This window comes from Mycteria americana, chromosome 4 (genome assembly GCF_035582795.1).
Source record: "Mycteria americana isolate JAX WOST 10 ecotype Jacksonville Zoo and Gardens chromosome 4, USCA_MyAme_1.0, whole genome shotgun sequence".
Taxonomy (NCBI): Eukaryota; Metazoa; Chordata; class Aves; order Ciconiiformes; family Ciconiidae; genus Mycteria; species Mycteria americana.
In genome coordinates, this window is record NC_134368.1 from 85,500,332 (window position 1) to 85,523,054 (window position 22,723).

A 22,723-nucleotide genomic window follows, 5' to 3' on the forward strand; every position below is an offset into this window, starting at 1 on the left:
CTTTTTCTTGTTTACACATTTCAGAATGCCACAGCTCTCAGTGCCGGACACTGAACTTGCCTAGCATCTAATGGGCTGGCCTATAACGATCACACTAAGGGTATAAATGAACAGCCTAAATTCTACTTACAACTGCCAATGGGAACAGCCACATATATTTTTGACCACGCACACACTAAAAGCTGTAACTGTTCCTCTCCAGCTGCATTCCCCTCTTTCTCCACAGGCTGCTCACTCAAGGACATACTTTTGAAGGCGGGGCAATTGAACAGTTCGGTTTCTGAACTCCCTTCTTCGAGTTTGTCAACACAACACCCCCAGTAACAGCAAGGGAAAGATCAAATAGTCAGCAGCATAGAGCTTTCAAAGCCTCCTGAGGCAAGGGACTTGTTATTTTAAAAATGAGAACGTTAAACTGGTAGATGTGAGACTTGTAGGGTAAGAGGAGTAATATTTGTCTAGACAGAAGTGCCATCTTTCAGCATTGGTTGGTTTGGCTTTAGGGTATTTGTCAGTCAGTACCAATAACACCTAAAGTTATCATGGCAGCAGATCGGTTTAATACAGTCAAGTTTATGCTTGACCATATCAAAGTGTGCTTTTTTTGTTCACATTATAACCACATTTTGAACATACAGTCTACATTTTCAGTCTGCAATAGTAAGTGCTTAGAAAGGACAGAAACATAATTGTGTTGTAGAGTCCAATCTTTCTCTGCTGGACTAATACACTCCTGACAGTGATTGTCCTCCAGTTGCAGTGTTCTGTTCCCTAAAATTTTGTTTTTGCTGTACAAAACCTGCTGCCTGGAGCAATGGGTTTTGCTGTATGACATGATCAAGCTCAACAGGTGTCTATTTCCCCAACAAGGTTCTGCAGACTGGGAGTCCCCTGGTATCTCCCCTGGTTTTGAAGGTAATTTCTGTTCCCAGTGGTGGGAAACCAATCTTTTCAAAGGGCAGGTTCTACTCCAGTTCCCCACAGACTCAGTGGCCGATAGCTGCTTGGCAACACCATGGCCCTGGCAAGGAAGAGGCAGGAAGGGACTGCCTGCCTGAGTGTGTTGGGCCAGTGGCTACTGGCACTGCCTTGCACAGGAGGGGAGTGCACAGGCTTGTATCAGTTACCTTAAATTTCTGAGAATCGTGTGTATGTTGATTGCAACGCTTCAGAAACTTTCACAAAACCTGTACTTACACTGTCTGGCTTGTAGTCCTTGTGGATTTAAGCACACAAGAACAACGTTGGAAGATTGGGATGTGGTTTAGGCTTTAGGACACCGTGTTACAGAGTCCCATATTGGAAAGAGTAGTTAGGCTGCAACATGCATTAAAGACACAGGGTTAAAAAGTTTGAACTTTGGTTAGAGCCCTCTGGTACAGAGCCTCCGAGGACTCCATGGTTGAGTGCAACTGTAATTGACTAACAACCTCTACAGAGGGAGACTATCTGGGCTGTAATCATTACATTTATTCCATTTGAAAAGATCTGGATGTTCTTTTCCGTGGGAGCTGTAAGCTCAGCATTCCCTGAGCACAAGCGCTTTCACAGTAGTGGTGGAAGAAGCAACCTTGAAAATCAGTGGCTTGCTAATTTGCTGTTTGGAAGTTCTTTTGTTCTTTGCTCCTCTGATAATAGCAAAGTCTGAGTAAACCTTGTCTGCAGATTCAAAATTAGCCTTTGCTCATAAAAGGACCTTTGAGCATGCTTAACCACGCACCTCTTTCACCTAAAATTTCCTGGAAGATTGTGAGGTTTTGTATAGAAAAAGAATGTCAGTTGCAATACTGTCAGTGCTTGGTCCACTATTAGTGAGAAGTTAAATGAGCAGAGCAATATATAGCAAAGGATTATCCCTCTCTAAATTCCACAGGTATGATTTGACTTTGGCCTTAGATCAGAGCAATTAGGGTATTCAGGGTATTATGCTACCCTGAAGTTATCCTGGGAAACACTGACTTGGTGACATTTCATTCCTTCCCTGATGTCTGTTTCCTCTAAGGAGGGATGTGATCACTTGTTGCTGGCTTGCACAGAGTACTGGGATGGATGAGGAGAGGTGGTTTTGATTCCATAAACATGCTGTCCGTCCTGGAGAAAGCAGTGTGGCAAAGTGGTTATAGGGAGAGCGCCGTGACTAGGGTCAAATGGTGTCAAGTCACAACCGCTAAAAGCTGTAATGTGGGCAAGTTTATTGAGAATAGGGTGATGGGAATAAATCAAGACTTTATGGCACTTCAAGAGCAGTTTTTGATTGCCTTTCATTCTTGTTTGATCCTCAGATAATGAAAACCTTGCAGAACACCATGGCTGGCCTGAAAAAATTGCTTTCGGTATCAGACTGAGCTTACTTTTTTACTCATCTTTTGCTAGCAAGAGTTACACTAACATGGTGTATGTTATAGAAAGTCATGGAAGGGAACAGGGAGAAATAACACCCATTCTGAATCGTCAGTCATTCAGAAAAGTACTAGTTTATTGTTGTGGTTTAGTACTTACAAAACAGAACCCAAGGTAGCCTTTTGCAATAAGAGCCTGTAGGTAGCCTAAGCAGCATAGGTTGCTCTGGCCAGGATCTTGTGGCTGTCCTGTGATCTTGCTGCTTCAGAAACCAAAATAAGTGGATAGGGGGATTGGTGCGAAAAGTCTGGGGGACTTGTGTGAAAATTGTGACTTTCAGTGCAAGAAGAAAAGTAGCTGATGTAAATGAGGCATGATCATATCTAAATCTCAGGCTGACTTTGGATTTCTAAATCCACATAAGTAATGATTTTAAGAATTAGTGAAATAAAGGAGTGACTGGGATCCTGGTTAGGTTTGAAAGAGTAATAACTGCATGTTTGAATTGCAGCCTGTTCCTGTGCTGATTCACTCCTGTGTTTATTGGTGGAAAATCCACTGCCAATCCCTGCCATTATCCTGCAGTAAACTGATGTACATGTGAGAGTCTTCTTTAATCTTCTGTACTTCCTTCGGAAGGAGTGGCTACCTGTGTCTTGACCCTTTCCTCCAAATTTGTGCTTTCTCTTTTGCTACTTGGGGTTTGGCATTGATTGTGTTTCCTGAGAAGAAACACACAATTGTTTGAACAGGTACACTTGAATGGAGGAGTGAAGACAAAGATCATTTTATTGGTAACATTGTGTATAACTAACAGAACTTTTAATTTAATAGCTGTAGTCACAATTGCTTTAGAGATGCACTGCCAACTTCAGAACATGGTATGACTGAGGAGAACCTTTGTTACAGATAGTCAAGTTCAGAAGATGTCAGTCATTCTTAGGCAGATGCAGAAAAAAAAGTAAATACTGAAAATCTACAATGAAGTTGCTTAAATGCTTAATATCTGGTTTTGGGCATGCCCAGAATGCACCATTCCTGTCATAGCTCACTCAGCTCTCCCACAAAACCCAAACAGAATTTGCAACAAAGATTTTTAGAAGTTTCTTTATCCATCTGCGTAACCCATGAGACAGCCTTTCGCAAATGAAAATTGAATTTTGTCATATTCGTGGTTGCAAAAATGGAAGCAAAAGCCTAAGGATCTTGTCCAAGTTCAACACAGCAAGTCAGTGACGGTTTCCCCCTTTCTGGCATCGCGGTTATTAAACCAACAAAATGCTCAGAATGCTACAGAAATGTTAATTGATGACTCATGGGGTGGCAATATTGTATGTGAATTGCTAATGGTCATATGTCATGTGGGAACTCTGATTGGAAGTACAGAAGATGTAAAGTTTTATCATCTTATCCATCATTTTAATGGCAATACTGTTATGCATAGATGAGAAAAAACTACTGAGCTGAAAAATACACTGAACTGGTACTTTTTCTGCATGAAGTCTTATTCAGTTGTTGACTCACTTTTGGCATCGGTTCATCTGGCTTTATTATGATATGTAATTTAGTTCCTTCTATGTAATATACTTAATAGAACTTGATAAAGCTAAATGGATATTCTACTTTATGGATCTCTGCTGTGTACAACTGGAGAGAGATCTTAGTTAAGTGTTGAATAAATTCATAAATCCCCCAACAGCAAATTCTGTAAATGCTTATCTTTTATAAGGTTTTTCCCAGAAGAGGGGGGTCTTGAAAATAGGGCACTAGCCTAAGGACAGGGTTTCCTTAGAAAATTACTGGCTGGTTGAAGTCACTCTGTGCTAAATGTAGAAAAATAGCACAGAGGCAGAGAAGAGCTTTCTTTATCTATCTCTGACAGGGACCTGCACCATTGGAGTCGGTGTCACTGCCTGCACAGAGAACAAAAGTTCTCCTTGTTTTTGATATTGATGGTGAGCTCTGAAGCTGTGAAGACAGGTAGAGATGCTCCGGCACGAAATCGTGCACCTTAAGTTATTCAGGCTTCAGAACTTGCCAGAATATCTTACAGGAGATTTCAATAGCACATTGATAGCTAGAAATCAGACCGTAACAGAGTACCGTACGTGTTATACAGATACTAGTATTATACAGGTACATTTTCAGGTGTGGACTGTGATGGATCACATGTAACAAGATGATACAACCCTTTAATGACATGAAGATTACTGAGAACTTGGGATCATGTGGGATAAATGTGTGACTTCTAACATGCTTGAACAGGCCATTTCAGTAAAATCTTTTTGCAGGCTGTCTTTTAATTACTCTTTCCTTAGATACCGTTACGCTGTGGGCATCCATTTTGTTACAAAATCAAACCTGTCTGCTGCTTTTCTTCCACTTCCCCTGGGCTGGCGGAGCAGGGCCGCGGTGCCTCCCGCCTCGGGGCTCCATGGCACCCCGGCTGCAGTGGCTGGGGCTGCCTTCAGGTGCCGGCCCCGCCAAGGCCCCAGCCAGGCCTGCCGTGGGGCTGCCTTCAGGTGCCGGCCCCGCCAAGGCCCCAGCCAGGCCTGCCGTGGGGCTGCCTCCGGGCTCCCTCCTTCAGGGTTGCAGGCTTGTCACCGCAGTGAACCTACCCGCCTTGTCCTTCCCACCCTGGAGCCATCTCTTCTCTGTGGCAGTTTGCTGGGCTGTAGAGATACTTGGGACCTCCTCTCTGCCCAGAACGGCAACCTGTATTTTACTTCACTTTCTGCCTCATGTGGTTATTGGCATCAGGGCACTGAATAGCCAGACAAAATGATCTCAAATATGATGACGACGACTTTTAAAATCTGTGAGAATCCGTGGCTATGTCTATAACAGCAACTTCCTCACAGTAGGTGAGAGCAGAAATTTAGCCTGCAGCAGCTGCAGTTCCTCATGACTTCACTATGATTGGGGTCTCTCAGGCTAATTCACATTTAAATAATCACATAAAATACAAAGGTGGCTTTTCTTCAAAAGATAAATGCAGATAATCAATAAGGCCTTTCCTGGCTGATGGTTGAATTCAATTTCTTTTCCATGACTTCAAATATGCAGTCACAATTTGTATTTTAAAGAAATTTCAGGCTGTAACACAACGTTCTTGTTCAAATATATGACTGTTTCCAGGACCTGCAGAGAAGAAAGACAGAAGGAAACGAGAAAAGAGATGGGAAGTCATGAGAACAGTGAAAGAAAAGAGGAGACCTGGAGCGTATTAACTTTTGTATCAGGTAGGCAGTTATGTACCAAGGAGTATCAGGCACATCTGTTATCGAGGGGAGTGTGACCGCTCTGTCATCAGGTGCCTCCGGGTTAATCAGCCTGACAACCGTATCCTGAAGCCACAAAAATGAGGTACGAGCACAGAATACACTGTAGCATGTCCCAAAATGGCTGTAAGGAGGGGAGTAAGCAGCATTAGGACCTGGTGCTGGTAAACCTGACCCATGTGAGAAGGGTACATGCAGCAATCTCTCCCTCGGTTTCCGTAGCGGAGGGAACTAAGCAAGAAAGGTGGCACCCTTGGCAGACTATTGAGTAGCCAGGAGGAGGGAGAGGTGTCAAGGAAGGGCTCCGCCTTCCAAAAGCAGAGCTGAGAAAGCAAGCCAGGAAGGAAAGGGACTCACCATGACAATCCTGTATTACTTTATGGCAGTCTCGCTCTCAAAACGTATTTCCAATGTCAGCATTGAACAAGACAGATGCTTTACTTTGAGAGGAGAGGTGAAAAGTTTTCTGGGCAGAGGGCAGAAAAAAATTAATGCATACATTTACATAATGGTCTGAAAAAATGTGGTTGAATAATGAATCAAAATCATCCTTTTTGTTTTGATGATTGTAATGTGTTTTCCACTCTAGTAATCTCTATGAGTTCCAGTGAAATATATGAGGCTGTATGGTAGTACCACAAGAGGCTTATATTCTTTAGCTTACAACTTTCTGGAACTTTGAAAAAGAAATAATTTAATGGGTGACAGATGTTTAGCCTGCTCTGTGAAACTCAGTTCAATAAATAAGTACAGAGAAAAATGTGAGGGAGACTTCAGTGGAGATTAAGGAAATGTGATATTGTTTTGAATGAAAAGTGTTAGGAAAATGTCAGGAGGTATTGGTTTTTCTAGATTTTTATATAAAAACAGCTGAAACATTCAGAAAATGAAATGCTAACATGCTGGTACAATGCATAATAAGCAAGATTAAATTAGATTTTATGATTAAATTTACATGAATTAATATAGTATATATTAAGACAGCTCTTGGAAATCAAGGACTGAAGTTTTCCTTCATAATGTAAAAAAAAAAAAAGACAGAACATGGTACCCTTGGGCTATTTAATTTCTTCTGTATACCAAGGTTTGGGAAAAGACCTTTTTCTCTTGCAATTTTTTAGTCTGTCTTAATTTATATTCCTTCAAAAAAGGGGTTTTTTTGGAGGGAGGTGGGGGGTGTTGTTTTTCTCTTTCCAGAATTTAGATGAGGGAAATGGAAGTCTCATGGAAGTAAAGACAAAAGGCTGAGAGATATTTGTGGCTGGCTCAAATCAGTCTGAACCAGAATTTAACTGGTGATTTAGTCACTCAGCAGACCAGAGCAAATTCATTTGTTAGTTTGGATATATCTGAACAGACGATTCTTAGATTTCTTGGCCTGATTTTATGGTAAGCTTATGCAGAGTTAATTAATTGTTATCATTTATTGAAGAGTGAGTTCGTGGTCTCTGTAAGAGAAGGCTTGAAGCAATGATTTTGCACAGTAAAAACTTGCTTGCGGTAATGGCGTAAATGCAAAACGACTATGATCTTTAGCAGAGTTATTGAATGCCAGCTGATTCACAAGACTACAACTTAAGAACCTAAGAGGCTAAAAATTAAACAGAACAGCTATGAGAAAATGCATGTAAAATTGCTTGAGTCATGTCTTACCACTGAAGGCAGGCTGATTTGAATCTTGGAGCTAACTAGCACTCAAGAGCTCTGCTCCCTGCAGGGTACCTCAATGGCATTATGCTGTGTTGAGTAGTCACCGCAACAACAGATCAATGGGTAAATCTGAAGTCTTATTTGGCAGAGAGGTCTGTAGCTGTGCCTTTGCTACGCACGAAGGATGAGTTCCTGTGTTAAACAGTGCAATCTATTGATTCAGTTAATGGATCTGATGAGTTTCAGCTAAGTTCACAAAGAAACCCAAGTGATAAGGATGGCGTTCAAATCTGCAAGACTCTTCTGCATCTACACGTAGGGAAGGTTGGTATGTGATCCTCAGCTGACAGCATGCTGAACGGGAGCTGGCTAACTGGTGGTAGGGAATCCCAAAGAGAGGGGTGTATCTGAAATCTTGCAGCATTAAGAGTCCTTTGGCCCCTGAATTGGGACTGGAGCCTGACGCCTTTTGGAGAAAAGATTGAAATGCATAACTTGGAACAGTCTCTTCCAAGTGGGGACTCAAGTTGCTGTTTTGTTGAAAACCAGATGAATCCCCGTTTTAAAGAAGATTTCACGTTTTTATAACCATGAAGTAGTTAAAATCTTGTGCAACAGAGGGAAAACCTTTATTCAGTTTCTTCTTTGTGCAGATGTATTTGTGTTTTTAAAGTCCGAACCCAAAAGCATCTCTCTTCTCAACAACAGTGAAATGGATCTCAGTATTTGATTTATATGAGACTTTCTTGTTTACTGTGGAAAGCTTTATGTAGAAGTGGCAAATGACTTCCTGCAGGTAAACTGGTGCTAATAGCTTTCTAGAGCTTTTGCATTTTGCCAGTATATTCTGTAAAATACTGTTTGTCGGACGCAACATCAGAAGCACTTTAGATTTCTGGAGCTTTAAAAGGAAAGGCACAGGAAATGCCTCCTGTCTGTGTTCCTTGCTTCTCTAATGTGATCTGCTTCTGATCTGCTTTTCAATTACTTTTTTGGTGATTTGGATTGTGGACCCCTATTCAATGAATTAGTTTCTCATGAAGGAGCAGGAACATGGAAGATTTTCTCTTAGATGTCTTGTTTAAAATACTGTTTCTGTCTGCAATATGGACCACACAAAAAATCAGCAAAAGCTGCGTACTAGCCTAGCATACAGTTTGTGCTGATGTAACCCTCCTGATAATAACAAGGGACCTGTCCTGCTGAAAGGTCATATGTATATTGCAGTGCTATTGCTTTTTCTTATTCTACTGAGCAAGACTCTTTCTGACGTTTTTTTTCTGTTTCATAAAATATTAGGCATTTACCAAGACATAGGAAGACGTAGGGGAAGTTGACATGTGAGGAAACAAAGCAGCACATATGCATGGACTAAATCCACGTTCTCCTCCCCAGTATTTTTTCTTGGACTGCTTTGACGCCTCTCAGGTACACTCTTACCCTCTTTGTCTTACAACTTGCCGCAGTGTTGCAGCCAACCTGCTCTGTCAGTCCTTTTATGCCTGTTTTTCATTCAGGATGAAGCCCTTAGACAGGGAGACAGGAATGTTGTAAAATGTTTAATGGCAGAGCCCCAGCTCTACTGCTCCACATACACTGTAGCATTTCAGGGCACGGCAAGGTTTGGCATGCAGTCAGCTGCCCCTGGTGTTTGCAGTGGCTGCAGCTGCCATCTGCACAGTGGAGAGGAGATGGCATATTACCTTCCCATTTCAAACAGAATCTCTTGCTTTGCCCATTTATTCACTGCTGTAAGTCTTCATGCATCAGTTGTGGGATTCATTGCTTTTTTCACTTGCTGTCTTCAACTGGATCTCAACAAAACTCTGCTCTGCGGAGTTTCCAGCCTTCCCCTTAGGTGTCCATCCTATCTGTAGGTACATGGCTTAATTCTTACAGATCTGATATATTCTTCCTTTCTCACCTGCCCAATTCCCCCTGTGGGAAGAATGGCTCAGACACCATGGGGCATGTGCTGATCAGCTGAATTTCAATATCTCCTGTTAGGAGGGAAGATTCATTTTCATCCCTCTGTTGCAGGCTTCTTGCACTGTCCTCTGAATCACCTGCTACTCATTTGGTAAGACAAAATAGGCGCAAATAACAAGGTATTCCATAAACAGTAGATCAAAGTCAAGTTTCCTGTGAACTTGTACTGTCATCCCTAGAACAAAGTGTAGCTCTTCATATTCCTGATGGCTGCACTGCTAACTCCACCATATCTTATGTTCTCCTTCATGCTATCATGGTACCTCTGCTGTCTTCCATCTAGTAGCTGGAGAAAGGGCATCACGTGCTCTGGTTGCTTCCAACTGTGTGACTGCCAGGTGTCTGCAAATGTTTATATATATTGAAACATTTAGAAATATGATTAGCTTTGAGACTTCTATCTATCAAATCTATCTGATGTTGGCTCAGCTGTTTCAAAAGTTATTGCAGGTTTGGGAGAAGGTGGCAAGGAACAATAGACAAACAAATGACTTTGCATTGCGTGGTTTATGCCTCATTTCCACAGGGCTAACAATAAAACTACCTTTGGGTATACATCTACCAAGATTTGTAGGCACACAAGCTTACGATATTTACCTGGTGTTTGATCTCGCATTAAATTTACATTGAAAGGGAGCTTTGGAGGTCATATAGTCCAACCCAGGACTAGCTTTAAAGTTAGGACAGGTTGTTCAGGGACTTGTCCAGCTGAGTTTTGAATATTTCCAAGAATATCCTACAGCTTTGCTGAACAGTCTGTTCCAGTGCTTAACTCCTATTGCTGTAAATATTTTTTTCATATGGATAGTCAGAATTTTCCTTGCTGCAGCTTGTGCCCATTTGTATTAATAGCTGCTTTTAAATCTCTTTTACTCCAAAACCAATGATTACATCTGTCTTCTGTTAAACAGTGCTCAAAAATCGTCCCTGTTATGGGTTTAGGCATGTCCATAGTGCACAGCCTCAGTGGAAACCCTGGGACGTGATATCTTCCTATGAATCTTGCAGTTTTCCTTGATGGTTTCTGTAGCTTTTGCCCTGCTCTTCTACCTTGTTTGTGTCAAGCCTACCATGTATTGCACCCATACCTAAAGCCATTATGGTGTAAGGCAGAAGATTGTGGTTTGGGGCTATCTTCCTCTCCCATTGCTGCCCCTTAAGCCAACCAGGCTGTGATTGTAGCTGGCAGCACCCCCGTGCAAGCTGGCCTCCCACGCTCTGCTCACACCTTTACCTGCACAGAAACAGGGCTCCTCCTCTCCCAAGCGTTTCAAACTCCTGGGGCAGGTTAAGCATAACATCATGGAAAAGGGTTGACACTCTGAAGGCTTTTTTTGCAGAACAATTCTTATTATATTATTCATTAGGCTCTTCTGCATTAATTAGATAATTTCTACTATTAGGCTGTTAAACGGTATTAGGACTATCAACACATTCTTAGCTTCATATATGCTCCCTTTGGCTCATTCCCTTTGGCATCCCGATCTTGTGCTCTTGGAGGGTGCCAGGAGCCTACGGCCCAGGAGCCCAGCAGCACTGCGCTCTGCAGCAGGTGTCGGAGCAGTCGGGCAGCTCCCAGCAGGACCAGCCTCGCTGATGGTGAGCCCAGGACAGGGTGTAAAGGCACGATGCACGCTCCACTGGTGTCTGATTGCAGTGCTCCTCCAATGTCTAACTGACCAAAGGTAAGCAGAAATTTAAGGTATCTTGTGTTCTTGAACATTTTGTTATTTACATGGATAAAGTAAAACTTAGAAAATCCACCAGGTGGTTCTGTATCAAAGCTGATCTGAACTAAACAGCGAGAGACTGAGCAGACTGACCAGTCAGCGACTGTGGCGGAGTGTCTTTACAGTCTTACCATTCAGATTAAAGAAGTGATTATATCTACTTTTTCACCTCTCTTCCTGGATCTCTTTCCTAGGAAGCCAATGCAGAGGAACAGGCTTTCACCTTGATGTGATGTGGGACTAAGACACAGCTGGATCCAGGGGCCCAGCTTCAGTAGTTAGAAGTGAGCGGGAGCAGGGACCGATAGAGCCTGGCAGTTGCGTGGTGACCCAACTTGTAAGCTTGAAGTCCCGACCCTTTCTCCACCGTGTGAAGAGTAGTGAGAGGAAGAGCTTTACACCGAGACTGAGGTAGGAGGGGAGATACTGAAGTGCTCCCAGGCCAGTGGCATAAGGGAGCTGGAACCCTCCTCTTGCCGCCCCTCTAGGTGCAGTGTGTTTCCCTTAGGAAAGGGGGAGGAAATTCTCCTGGAGAGGAAAGGAAAGAGCAGGAGCTGAAAAAGGTAGGAAGAGGAAGTGGTTAGAAAAAGTGGAAATGGTTAGATGAAAGAATGGGAACAGGTTTCTACAAAGCACAAGCAGAGTGGAGAAAGGAAGACAGAGGGGGCGATAAAGCCACTAAATATAATAAAAGCATGCAGAAACAGTTGAAGAGCAGGAGAGCAAACTCTGACTTTGGATTCTTTATTATGCTCTTACAAATAAAAATGTAAAAACATTTCATTGGCTGTGAGCAAATGCTATGAAAAAATGGCTTGTTTCTAGTGAAAAGCAAAACAATAAAACTTTTGCTTAAAAAATGAGTAAGCAGATAGATTTGATTAAGGAAAAAGAAATTCATACAATATAAGTAGGAAATGAGGCTGTAAAACTGTAAGGTATCATCCTGTGCTCGCATTTGGACGCTCTGTCTCTCTTGCTCTTATCTTGGGCCCTTTGGGATGAGTTACGATGCAGTAGTCTTTACACAAGTCACTTTAAATGATAGCTTTGAGTTGCCTTTAAGGCATTTTTGACTCCAAGCTTTCTGAAATGGAATGAATTCTGGCAAAAGTTTAAAAGAATCAGACTAGGTAATTCTGGATTTTGCAACAGGGAAAACTTAACACTAAAGAAAAAGGAATCAATCAATCCCATTTATCCAATCTCCTCTCTGCTGCTGTGTGGAGACCTAATTCAGGATTTTATATATGAGTTTGCAACTGCTTAGAGGAAGAAAAAGTAGTTCATAGTTTTTACTGGAATAAATTAATGCTGGCTTTCTTAGCTGTCACAATTTTATGGATGCCACATGAGGGTATAAGTAGTATTGTAATAACGGTGCAGTAGGAGAAGGTGGTGGTAAGTATGGTGGTGACAATTTAATGTATATCTGAAAATGCTCTTACCATAAGAAGAGAAAAAGCTGCTTTTTTACCCCCACATCAAAGTGTCTGACATCTTCAAAAAGGTCTGGCTGGGTCTTTGGGGTTTTTTTTGTGTGAACAAAGATGTCAAATGCAAAAATGTCAATAAGTTCTTTCTATTGCCTGATATTGGCTGACTAGTTATAAGCCAAGCTCCAGTAAGCATTACTAATGAATAGAGAAAAATGACTTTCTGCTTCATGCGTATCCAAAGCTGACTGCAAATAATGGTGAACATTTTATTTTCTCCACCTGAACTTCATTAAATAACTTTTCACAAATTCGTGCAGATTCCTATAATGAAACTGAACACAAATGGTGCAAATTCTTAATGATCATAAGACAGGGTGCTAATCTGGATGGTGAATCTATAAAGGCAATTAACCAACATACAGCTGTAAATGATAGATGCTGTACCCTAACAATAAATTGCAAAATACCTGATGACCAACAGGATTTTTTTTTTTTAAATTCCAAGGTATTTCTTGAGCTGTCCTTTTAAACCTGACTGTATCAAGCAAGTTCCTAGGACAGCTGCAAAAGAGCTACTTGCTGTTTTTCTTTTCTGTAGGTACCCCCCAACTCCGTGTTATGCCATGCAAAGTTCTCTTTTTGTTGGCTTGCTGTTGGCAATTCCTGCCTGACTTGTAATGAATAATCCAAAATTAAATTCCAGAGAAAGAAATCTGTTTCTTCAGGCTGTGTGTAAAGGTAGCTGTTATGGTGGTTCATTTTAGGTAGACACTGTAGGCAATTTATTTTGGAAGTTGCTGGCTGGTGTAGAACAGGCATAAAAGGATGAGGACAGAAGAGGTCTTGGGCAATCTGCAGGATTTAATGCTATTGGTCTGAAAGGATGTCACGCAAACTCCCAACATTTCATAGAGCAATGAGCAGCCTGATCAGTTATCTGTTTCCTTATACCTGCTGTGAAAAGTGCAGGCTTTCCCTTGTGCTCCTCTCCCTTGGGCAGGCTTTGTGTAGAAGCTGTTTCAGTTTTGCACAAAAATAACATTGACTGAAGACCTGGACTTCTGATTGTATGCGCTTCTTTGGTTCTTAATCAGCAAAACCATATATACATGTGTTGTTGTTTTCCCTGGCATTTATATACTGGTGCATAATTTTAAGGAAAGATGATCTTGGACTTGTTTATTGAAGTGAAGCAATTTTCTGGAGAGCACGTTCTGTTACGCTTGCTAGCCTACTGAAAATGTTATCCCAGCTGGTGTGAAAGTACTGTGGTTTCAACATCCTCTTGCTATTTTAGATGCTTGCTGTATCCTGTACCTTTCTAAGATGAAAAGAAGAGACTCTGGGATCTGTGGCAGATCTCTGTTTTTCATATGGCTTAAAATAAGACTGCAATAAATTATTTAGTGGCTGGATTATTTGTGTGTGTGTGCTGAGTTTGGTTTTTGTTTGTTTGTTAAAGTGAGGATATTTCTTGAGACTTTAGAAAGCTGTGATCAAGTATTCAAAGACAACTGGTTTGCCAGCACTACAGAAAGAAAGGAGAACGGCTCTACTGTTTAAAATTGGCCCCTGGAGTCTGTGTCGGAGCACTCCTGAACTTGTTCTGTAATTCAGTAAATGACTTGTACGTTTCAATTACCTCCAGTAATATTCGGAGTAAAACTATGTCTCTAAAGGAGAGGAGGATATTGGAAAGACATCCATAGGTGGGAACTGTTGGTTTATGAAAGGATAAATGCTGCCAGCATGCTCTGTTCAGTGAGGTGGGCTTCGGGAGACTGAGCTTCCCTACACGTAAATATCTGGGGTCTGGGAAAAGCGCCTTTTTAGCCCTTACCTGCCCTTGGGGACACTGGCTCTAATGCTATTACAGTGTTAGCCTGCATGGTCTCTGTTTAATCTTGCAGGGATTGAGGGGGTAGGGGAAAGTGACTGTTGTAGAGGAGCAGGGTATTTGAAGGTATTAAGAACAAGTAAAGGTCTGAATGAAAGCAGTCAAAATTAATAAATTATTTGTACTAGAAATTGTATTGTACTACAGAGATCTAGTACAGCAATTCTCAAATACTGTCTACCTTGGAGAAAGTAGTGCAGACCAGTAGCGATGAAATAATGTATTGTGAAGAACTGTTATCACTATACACATTTTGGGAGATCATGTCCTGACTGAGATCCCTTTCCCAGTGAGACCAGCATGGTGGAGATTCATGGTCTAAGGCGACCAAAGTCCCAGGATTACTTATGAGATTGCTTGATTGAAAACAAGGATAAAACCTTGCAAAATAACATGAAACTTGGGCTCTTTGAGACATCAACCTCGTGGAAAGTCTGAACATTGGAATATTTTGAGTGTTCATTACTCTCTAAAGGCACTGGCAGTGAAGCATGGAATTAGAAGCCAAACTTCAGGCTCATGTATATAAATTCTTATGCCTTCAAGAAACAATTATAAGGTGGAAAAAGTAGGCATCAACTTTATTGCTTAAATATCTTTCCAAGATTTTTCAAACTATTTTCCCCAAAGCATCTGTCAGAGCAACATTCAAAATCTTAATGATTGTGCAAATCACTCGTCCCTTGGGTGTGATTTAAGCTGCAGACATTTGGCATAGTAAACAACGTTTTTGCCTTACCCTATGGCTCTAATTATCTGCTGTGATGCATAATGTAGCAAAACTGCTTTGGTGAAAAGCGGCGTTTCCATTTTGTACTGGCTTACATGGAAAAAAACCCCAACAGTTCCCAACTTTTCTGTTCGCAACAAGATTTAAGTAGCATGACTTCTCTCTGCATTGTATATGAATTGCTGGCCTGGAAGACAGGATTTGGTTGCTGTCGAGTTGTTTACTAAGAATTTGCTGAAGTTAAAGACAGAATAAAACTGAGAAAACTCAAATATGAATTAATAGAAGTGGTTTTTAATAGCCTGGATATTGGAATCGGAAATTGAAAGGCTAATTACATGCACTTTAATCAGTATCATAAGGAAGTAACTCTGAAGTGTTCTAAATTAATGTTTTATAAAATAATTTCTTTTAAAAAGGACATGGAAGCAATCACTCCCTACTGAATTACATGTTTTGGGAGTGTGGTTTTACATTTCTCTAATATCCTATCAGCGTAGGACTTGTTACTCTGGTGCACCTAGAGACCTGTGTCTTACAGGTACTTCAGAACAGAGCTTTGTTGCAGAGTAGGTTGCATGCAGTGTTTGATAAGACTGAAAAGAAAGGACTCGTAATCCAAAACACCCATGCCTCTGTCTAATGCTTGATGAAATGAGAGAAGTCTCTCTATAGTGGAGTTGTATTACACTCTTTGGAAATATTAAAAAATTAAACTTCTGCATCTAGCAAGATGTGCAGACGCTCAAAATATATTTATGGGTCTGACTTCATGTCTAAACTTCTATGCATCTTAGTAAGAGGTGAGTGAGATTATCTTAGTGAGATTTTTCTGCCACTTGAAATGAAAATGTGACACGAAAGCTATACCCAGTAACATCATATTAAGGTATGCCTACAAAGCAAAAGGCAGGTACATTGTTCTATCTTTGATGATTTAATTTAGCTTGCAAAGCAGTAATGGTAATGAAGATGTTACATTACAGATTTCCATGCACAGTAGCAACCAGAATACGGATGCAGGTCCCTTTGTGGCTTTATGGTCTGCATCCCTCTCTCTTCTCTGCCTGTGAAGGTTTAAACTAGCTTTGCACAAGTGTGGTCTTGGTAACTTGTTGCCATGCCATCCAAAACATCTGTCTGCTCTGGAATTACCTGGTATGGCCAAAGTGGTGTTTGTTAGTTACTTTGTCGTGATCTACAAATCCTTTAATCTGCTGTTTTGCCATTCCTCTAGCAGCCTGCTTGGAGATCAGGGCAGGTTTTGGCTGGCGATTAGGTGACCTTTGGTGCTCTGGTTAGCATTACACAGCAGTATTCAGAATCTAATGTGTAGGCTTCAGAAAAGCTCTGGATATGATAAACATAAAAGCTGGACTGCAAGATGTTATCCTAGGTAACTATCTGCAGTATTTTTTTGACTTTCATTCTGGCTCTTGAACCCTGGGCTGCAATCCATTTTGAGAACAAGAGGGAAATACAGCAAGTTTTTCCCCAGCCTTTGGAAAGTGAAGTGCCACACACTTAGGATCTGGGTGGAAAGGCTCTGCGGAGGGAGCCGAGACACCTCTGCTTCTCAAGTGGAACTGCAGCCTCGTGAATTACGGGCTGCTGCAGAAAAACCAGCTCTTCCTTCCTTACTGTGTTCTGCTGCACTGTGATAATTGCTTCTAGCAACTGTGCTGGCTAGTGTGCTGGGTACAGTGCTGGCACCCCGGCAAATGCTCTAGGTCTGTACTTCTGCATGTGTGATGAGATCCTGAGCCTTTGAGGTAGACTTACCTAGATCTTTTCCTTAACGAGAGCAAACTGAAAAAAGGTTTTTAGATTTAAAAGTCAGCATTTATTTGCATATCAATGAGAACCATTAACATTTTAAAGTAAAAAAAAAAAGTCAATAGCAGGTAAAACAGAATAAAGCAGGCGTTGTAATGCTGTCTTCCCTATGTCCTAACAGAGTGAGTTCTTCTGCATTTGTTCTGAGCCCCTTTTGCTGACAAACCCCACAGAGTCCCTTTCGGCTCCTTATAAATCTCTCTCTCTGTCCCTTCAGACACCTGATTCTGTGTGTGCTTTTCTGTTTCCCAGGTGCCACTTGTGCTGCTGGCTGGATTTCAATCTCTTTCCCAGCCTATACCGCTCTGGTCTTTGAAACCTTTTCCCTCTAGTGCTTGCCCAGGTGCTGCCAAAACCGATGCCTAATCTCACTTCCTTCTGGAGGCTCCACAGCATCAACCAGGACTGGGCAAAGAGCAACTTTTTTTGCTGCCCAGTGACAGTCTTTAAAAGCAACATAGTTCCGTGACTTAAAACAAATTGAACAGACGCTTTCTGCCATAGCACGTTACTCTTCTTCTATAATGTGTTTTATGTTTCCTTGAATCGCATATCATAGGCTGCAAATCTCACTCCGTTTTCAACAGAAAGCCAGTTCTGCTTTTAATTAGGCTGTCAAAGGCCTACTGGTAGTAGTGTGATGGAGAACAGACTGTCGTGTGTGATTGACAGGAAAGTCATGGACTCCACGTGACTGGAGTTTTTTTAAGAATAGGTTAGAATATATCAGAAAGGAGAAGTTTTAGCTGGTCCTGCCCTGAAGCTGGGGAATGGACTTAGCTGGCTTCATAAGCTCTTTTCCAGGATTATTTTCATAATCTCTGAATTCAGTGATTGCAATAAATGACTGATGCATCCATGCATAACAATCAATGTGTCCCAAGAACAAATAAACGGCGTAACACATAGAAGGAAGGTATAAGTATTAACAAGCTTATTTTCCCTACTGTTATCGTGCTGCAGGGAGGCTGATTTTTTCTTCTTTTGTTTTTGTATGTGGAAAGGCATTTCATCATGTTTAGCAATTACTTCAGACTCCCAGCTGTTATAGGGGGCTGGAGGGAGAACTGTGCTTACTCTCCTTAGCTGTTGTGCTCTTTTAAGAAAATATCTATGATTTTCAGACTGGATAAATACAGGCTCCTCAGGACCTCCGAGGCTTTCTGAATTCAGATGGGGGGATTTTCTTTAGTGAAAAGAAATAAGGAAGTACTTTGTAGACTAGTGAGCGGCTTGCTGCTGTGTCACGGGGTCAGAGCGCTGATACTCGAAGGCACGATGTCCTGTTTCCCTGAGCAGAGTAAGAGCTGTTCCAGACCGTAGGCTTTTGCAACCAACACGCAGAAAGGGCACATCAGACCGTAAGCACACGTGGCAGCAGTAGGATCATAAAAATTGCAGTACTGGTGGGAATGGGAGCCAAGTTCAAGCTGTGTGGGTCAGGTTAAATTAACTTCTTGACAAAGACCAGCCATGCAGTCTGACAGGTAATAAGTGTCCCATTGGTTGTTGCTGGTTTGGAGTGGATGTGTGGTGTGAGTGTGCTCGTGGTTTTGAGGAACTGTTTGGGGGGCAGGTAAGGAATCTTCTAGTACCTGTTCACACGTGCTTAAGTTGCAGTGTGATGTACGATAGTCAGCATTTCCTTATGTGTTGGGATCTTCTTATCCTACTTTACTATCTCTTTTAATGTGTTGGAGGAAACTTGAGGAACTTTGAAATGAAAGACATTGTCTTAGCAAGAAGTACTCAACTTTTTTTTTTAATAACGAGACTATTAAAAAGAATCATCGTCTCTTTTTGGTTGACTATTCATTGAAATAAAAGAAGCTACTTCTGATATTGAGAATATAAAACTTTTGAGTAGTTGATTTACTGCTTACCTATAAGAGATGTGTATATGCTTCTGGCTCTGGGGGGACTGCCGGTTTTCAAAGCTAATATATGTGTAAGAAGGTCACTTCTAGAGACAAGAGTAATAGCTCAGGGGCAGAGATTAGGGTACTATAGTTAATTAGGAAAAGTGCAAACTAGCATGTGAAAAGAAAAAAATAATCCAAGTGAGGAGATAAATTTGGGGTAGAAACTTGGAAAATAAAGTAACACGAAAAGAAACTTAAGGACAGGCTAGTAGATGGCAGCTGCGGTGTCGTGTAACAGCAACAGGAGCCATTTTGGCTAGTCTGGGAACCTTGTGACTAAGCAGGGAGCAAACCCTTCTTCTACTAATACATCTTTGCAATTTAGAAGACTGAATTGTAGATGTCATTAAGACAAAGATTTTTGGCAAATGGAATAGAGTCTAACACAAATTGGAAGGTAACCGATGTGTTGCAAAGATTAAGCAGAATAGAGATGAAGGACTGATTTATTTGGTTACAGCCAAAACAATGGGATGAAATTAAGCCAGGTACAACATTTAGGTTGAATATATAGGATGAAATTTCCTCATGGTGAGAACTACTATCTGTGTAAATGGCTTCCTGGGAAGTGCTGAAACCTTATGCTGGGCCTGTTTAGAGTCAGGCTGGATGAAAAGCTGGTAAAGGTACAATAAAGAAAACCAACCTTTGTTAAGAGAGAGGGATGCTGTAGCTCCATTATGAGGACTTTTCCCTGCTTAGGGCCAGTGAATGAGCTTCCCAATAGCCTAAATGAGGAGTGCTTTTTTAGTTCAGTGACATTTCTTCATTGCTTCACCAGTTCCTTTTTAGCAGGAAGATTGTAGCAGGAAGGCTACAAGCAGTGACAAACTCAGGCTCACCATAGCACCTGGGCAGCAGCCCTGGAACGGCATGTAGATGCCAGCAGCCTAAGGCCATGCTAACTGAGACTGCTGGACATCTCAACAGGTGAAGCTTATTTATGCAGCTCTAACAAGGACTGGCATTAAAATTTGTAACCTCGGATACTCAGATTTCATTTAAAATTCAGGGTTGTGCTCGTTATACTGTTACTTGAAAGCTTTGATGCTGAAAGCCTGTTTTTAACACACAGTAAACATATCTGTTAGGAAAGATTGCCACTTTCAAGCTCTTCTAGTAGTGACAAGTGGCTATTCTACCAATTAAATTTATCATGTGCTTAGTTATATATAATTTGAGAAAGCAAACTTAAACCTCATGAACAATCTTGTTGTAGAGTGAAGTGCCAGTCCTTTAAAACAGGTATTTTATTACTAGCATACTGATACGGTTACTTAGTGATATGACAATTACAACCCTTTAATGGTAACATTAGGGAGTGACCTCACTATGGAGAGCATACAGGATATCTTTCTTCTGTTTCTGGTTGCAGCTTTGGCCACCTTTACAGGAAACTCATTGATGGTATGTTAAGAATGAACCAGAATTTAAGTTTAGTGATTCTGAAGTCAGCATTATGGAGTGTGACTAGCTAATGTATATACTGATAACATTAATCTTTTGAAGATGTTTTCCCTAAAAAAAAAAAAAAGCAGATTTGTGTGCGTCTTCCATTGACTTTACGTTTTGACATTCTCCCACACTTAGTGCTTTCACCAATATGTATTATATCAAAATTCCTTCTTCAGTTCATCTGTTCTACAGCTTTCCTTCTACTTACGTTTCCAGTATTTTCCTCTCAAATACTCTTTCACGGAAGTAATATTTTCTTTTATTGTAACTATATCCATAAAGCCTGTACCTGGTGCAGGAATGTAAATAGCCCCTCTGTTTCAGTTCTGTAAGTCGGGATGTTTTCCCAGTGCTACAGTAATATGATTTGAGCAGTCATTAGGATGATACATACTTCTGCCTTTGCTTTCTAACCCCTACCCAGAAGTGTCTTGGGAAGATCCAAGAATCTGTGAACATAGCTCCCGTTGCATCTCTTACAGCCTTTTGTTGAATGTGTTATACTTGTTTTGTTTTGCAGAAAACTGTTTGTATAATCCCATTTACTCTGGGATATTCTATCCTTGAGGGGGAGCACTTGGATTTTAATTATTTGGCAGATGAATTGCAAATAAGTGTGTTTTTAATGCAAGTCACATGTTTAATTTAACTCTGTGGGCAGATTAGCTTGCAAACGTAAAAATAAAATAAAAAGAAACTTTGGTTTTCTTCAGAGAGCTATTCGAGGCATACCTTTGTTATTCTTGTCGTCGTGTCGTGTTGTCCCCCCCCCCCCCCCCCCCCCCGCCATCCCTCTCCCTTGTTTCTTCTGTTTTCTCTTGGATATCACCTTTGATACATTTGGACATAAAGAAAACAGCTCATTAGTTTGTAATAATTAAGCATGTTTTGTGATCTCTATTAGCCACGGAAGCGAGGGTTAGATCTGACTTGAGCATAATTGTGTGCTGGGCATCTCATTCTGCTGAAGGGAGCGGAGAAGGTGAAGCACTGCGGCGTGGAGCCGGCACCAGGCAGCACTGGGGCAGAGGGAGTGGGAGGGAGCGCGCCCAGCCTGGAGGTACCCCCCAGGCAGCAGAGAGGGCAGGAGGGAATGCCTGGGCTTAGGTATCTTTTTTTTCTTTGTCTTTTTTTTTGTCTTTTTTTTTTTTTCCTTATAGCTGTTTAAAAACATATCAGCAAACACATTTTAGACAGAAAAGAATTTGTGGCATGCGTAAGTTTTTTTCATAGCTTTGCTAGCTGTGTAGGAGGACATATGTAACAGAGGATCTGTATAGATGAACCTATACAATAGGTTTATATAGGATCACAACTAGATGAGGATCTCTATCAGTCTGTTTATATTTCCTCTTTCACACTTTGATATACTCAAATATTATGATAAAGAAATTTGTGTAACTGGATGAGGATGAGCTATTTCTTTTTATCAAACTGACATAGGATGGCTTTCTTGTCTTTGACTTTCATTCAGTTTTAATATGCATTTCACACAGCCACTACCCTTTTTGCCTCCTCTAGCTGTAAATACTAAGAAATGATGTGCAGGGAAGGAAGGCAGATAGTCACAGGCTGCTGGCTCTCACTGGCTTGGAACTGCCGTAACATCACTTGTGGTGATTTGTCAGCCTGGACCTAATCTGAGCTGCAATCTGTTAGTAGCTACCTAAAAGGAATTAAAAGGTACAAGCCAAAGATAATTAAAATGTTCTTCTGGAAGCCATAGAAAGCTGTTCTTTAGTATTGCTGTAATAGACTGACAGTGGAATTAACCAAGGTTGTTTATGTGAAGGGTTTCCAGCCACAGAAGGAGGTTCACCGTGTGGCTTATTTGTAAATTAAGTGAAGAGGTGCTTTCTCCATATTGCCTTTCAGACTGAAGGCTAACCTGAATCCCTACCACACAGCTTTGCTATGAGAAAGAATCTCTTGCTGAGGGTGAGTTTGGGCAAGTCCCAGCGCTTTTCTGCCCCATTCAGACTGGTTACAGAGAGTTTTCTGAAAGTGGGATGAACAGCGTTTCTCTCGGTCGGTGCTAGTGTTATAGTCAGATTGGCAACCGACCCAGCGCTAAAGGTTACTGACACCCGTTAAAGCCAAATCTGTAATGGGAAAGGGAAACGTGACACCTCCTGCGTTCAGTTCAGACTTTAGTGCTGTCTCCTGTATGCAGAAAGCCTGAATCTGAAATGCAAAATAGCTGCCAGCGACACCCGTTAACCTCCTCAGGTTTAGCCCTCCTCTACTGATGTGCCGTATACAACATGGGAAAGAGAGGGGCTTCCTGATGAACGTTTCTTAAAGGATTCAGTCTGCTCTACAGGATTTTATTAGTTGAGCCCACAGTTTGTAAATGCTTATATCCTCCTGTAAAGCTAACGGAGCCTGGTGTTTCACATTTGACTGTGTAAAAAACCCAAATGCCGCAAAGCTTCTTCTGGCGTGGGATATTGT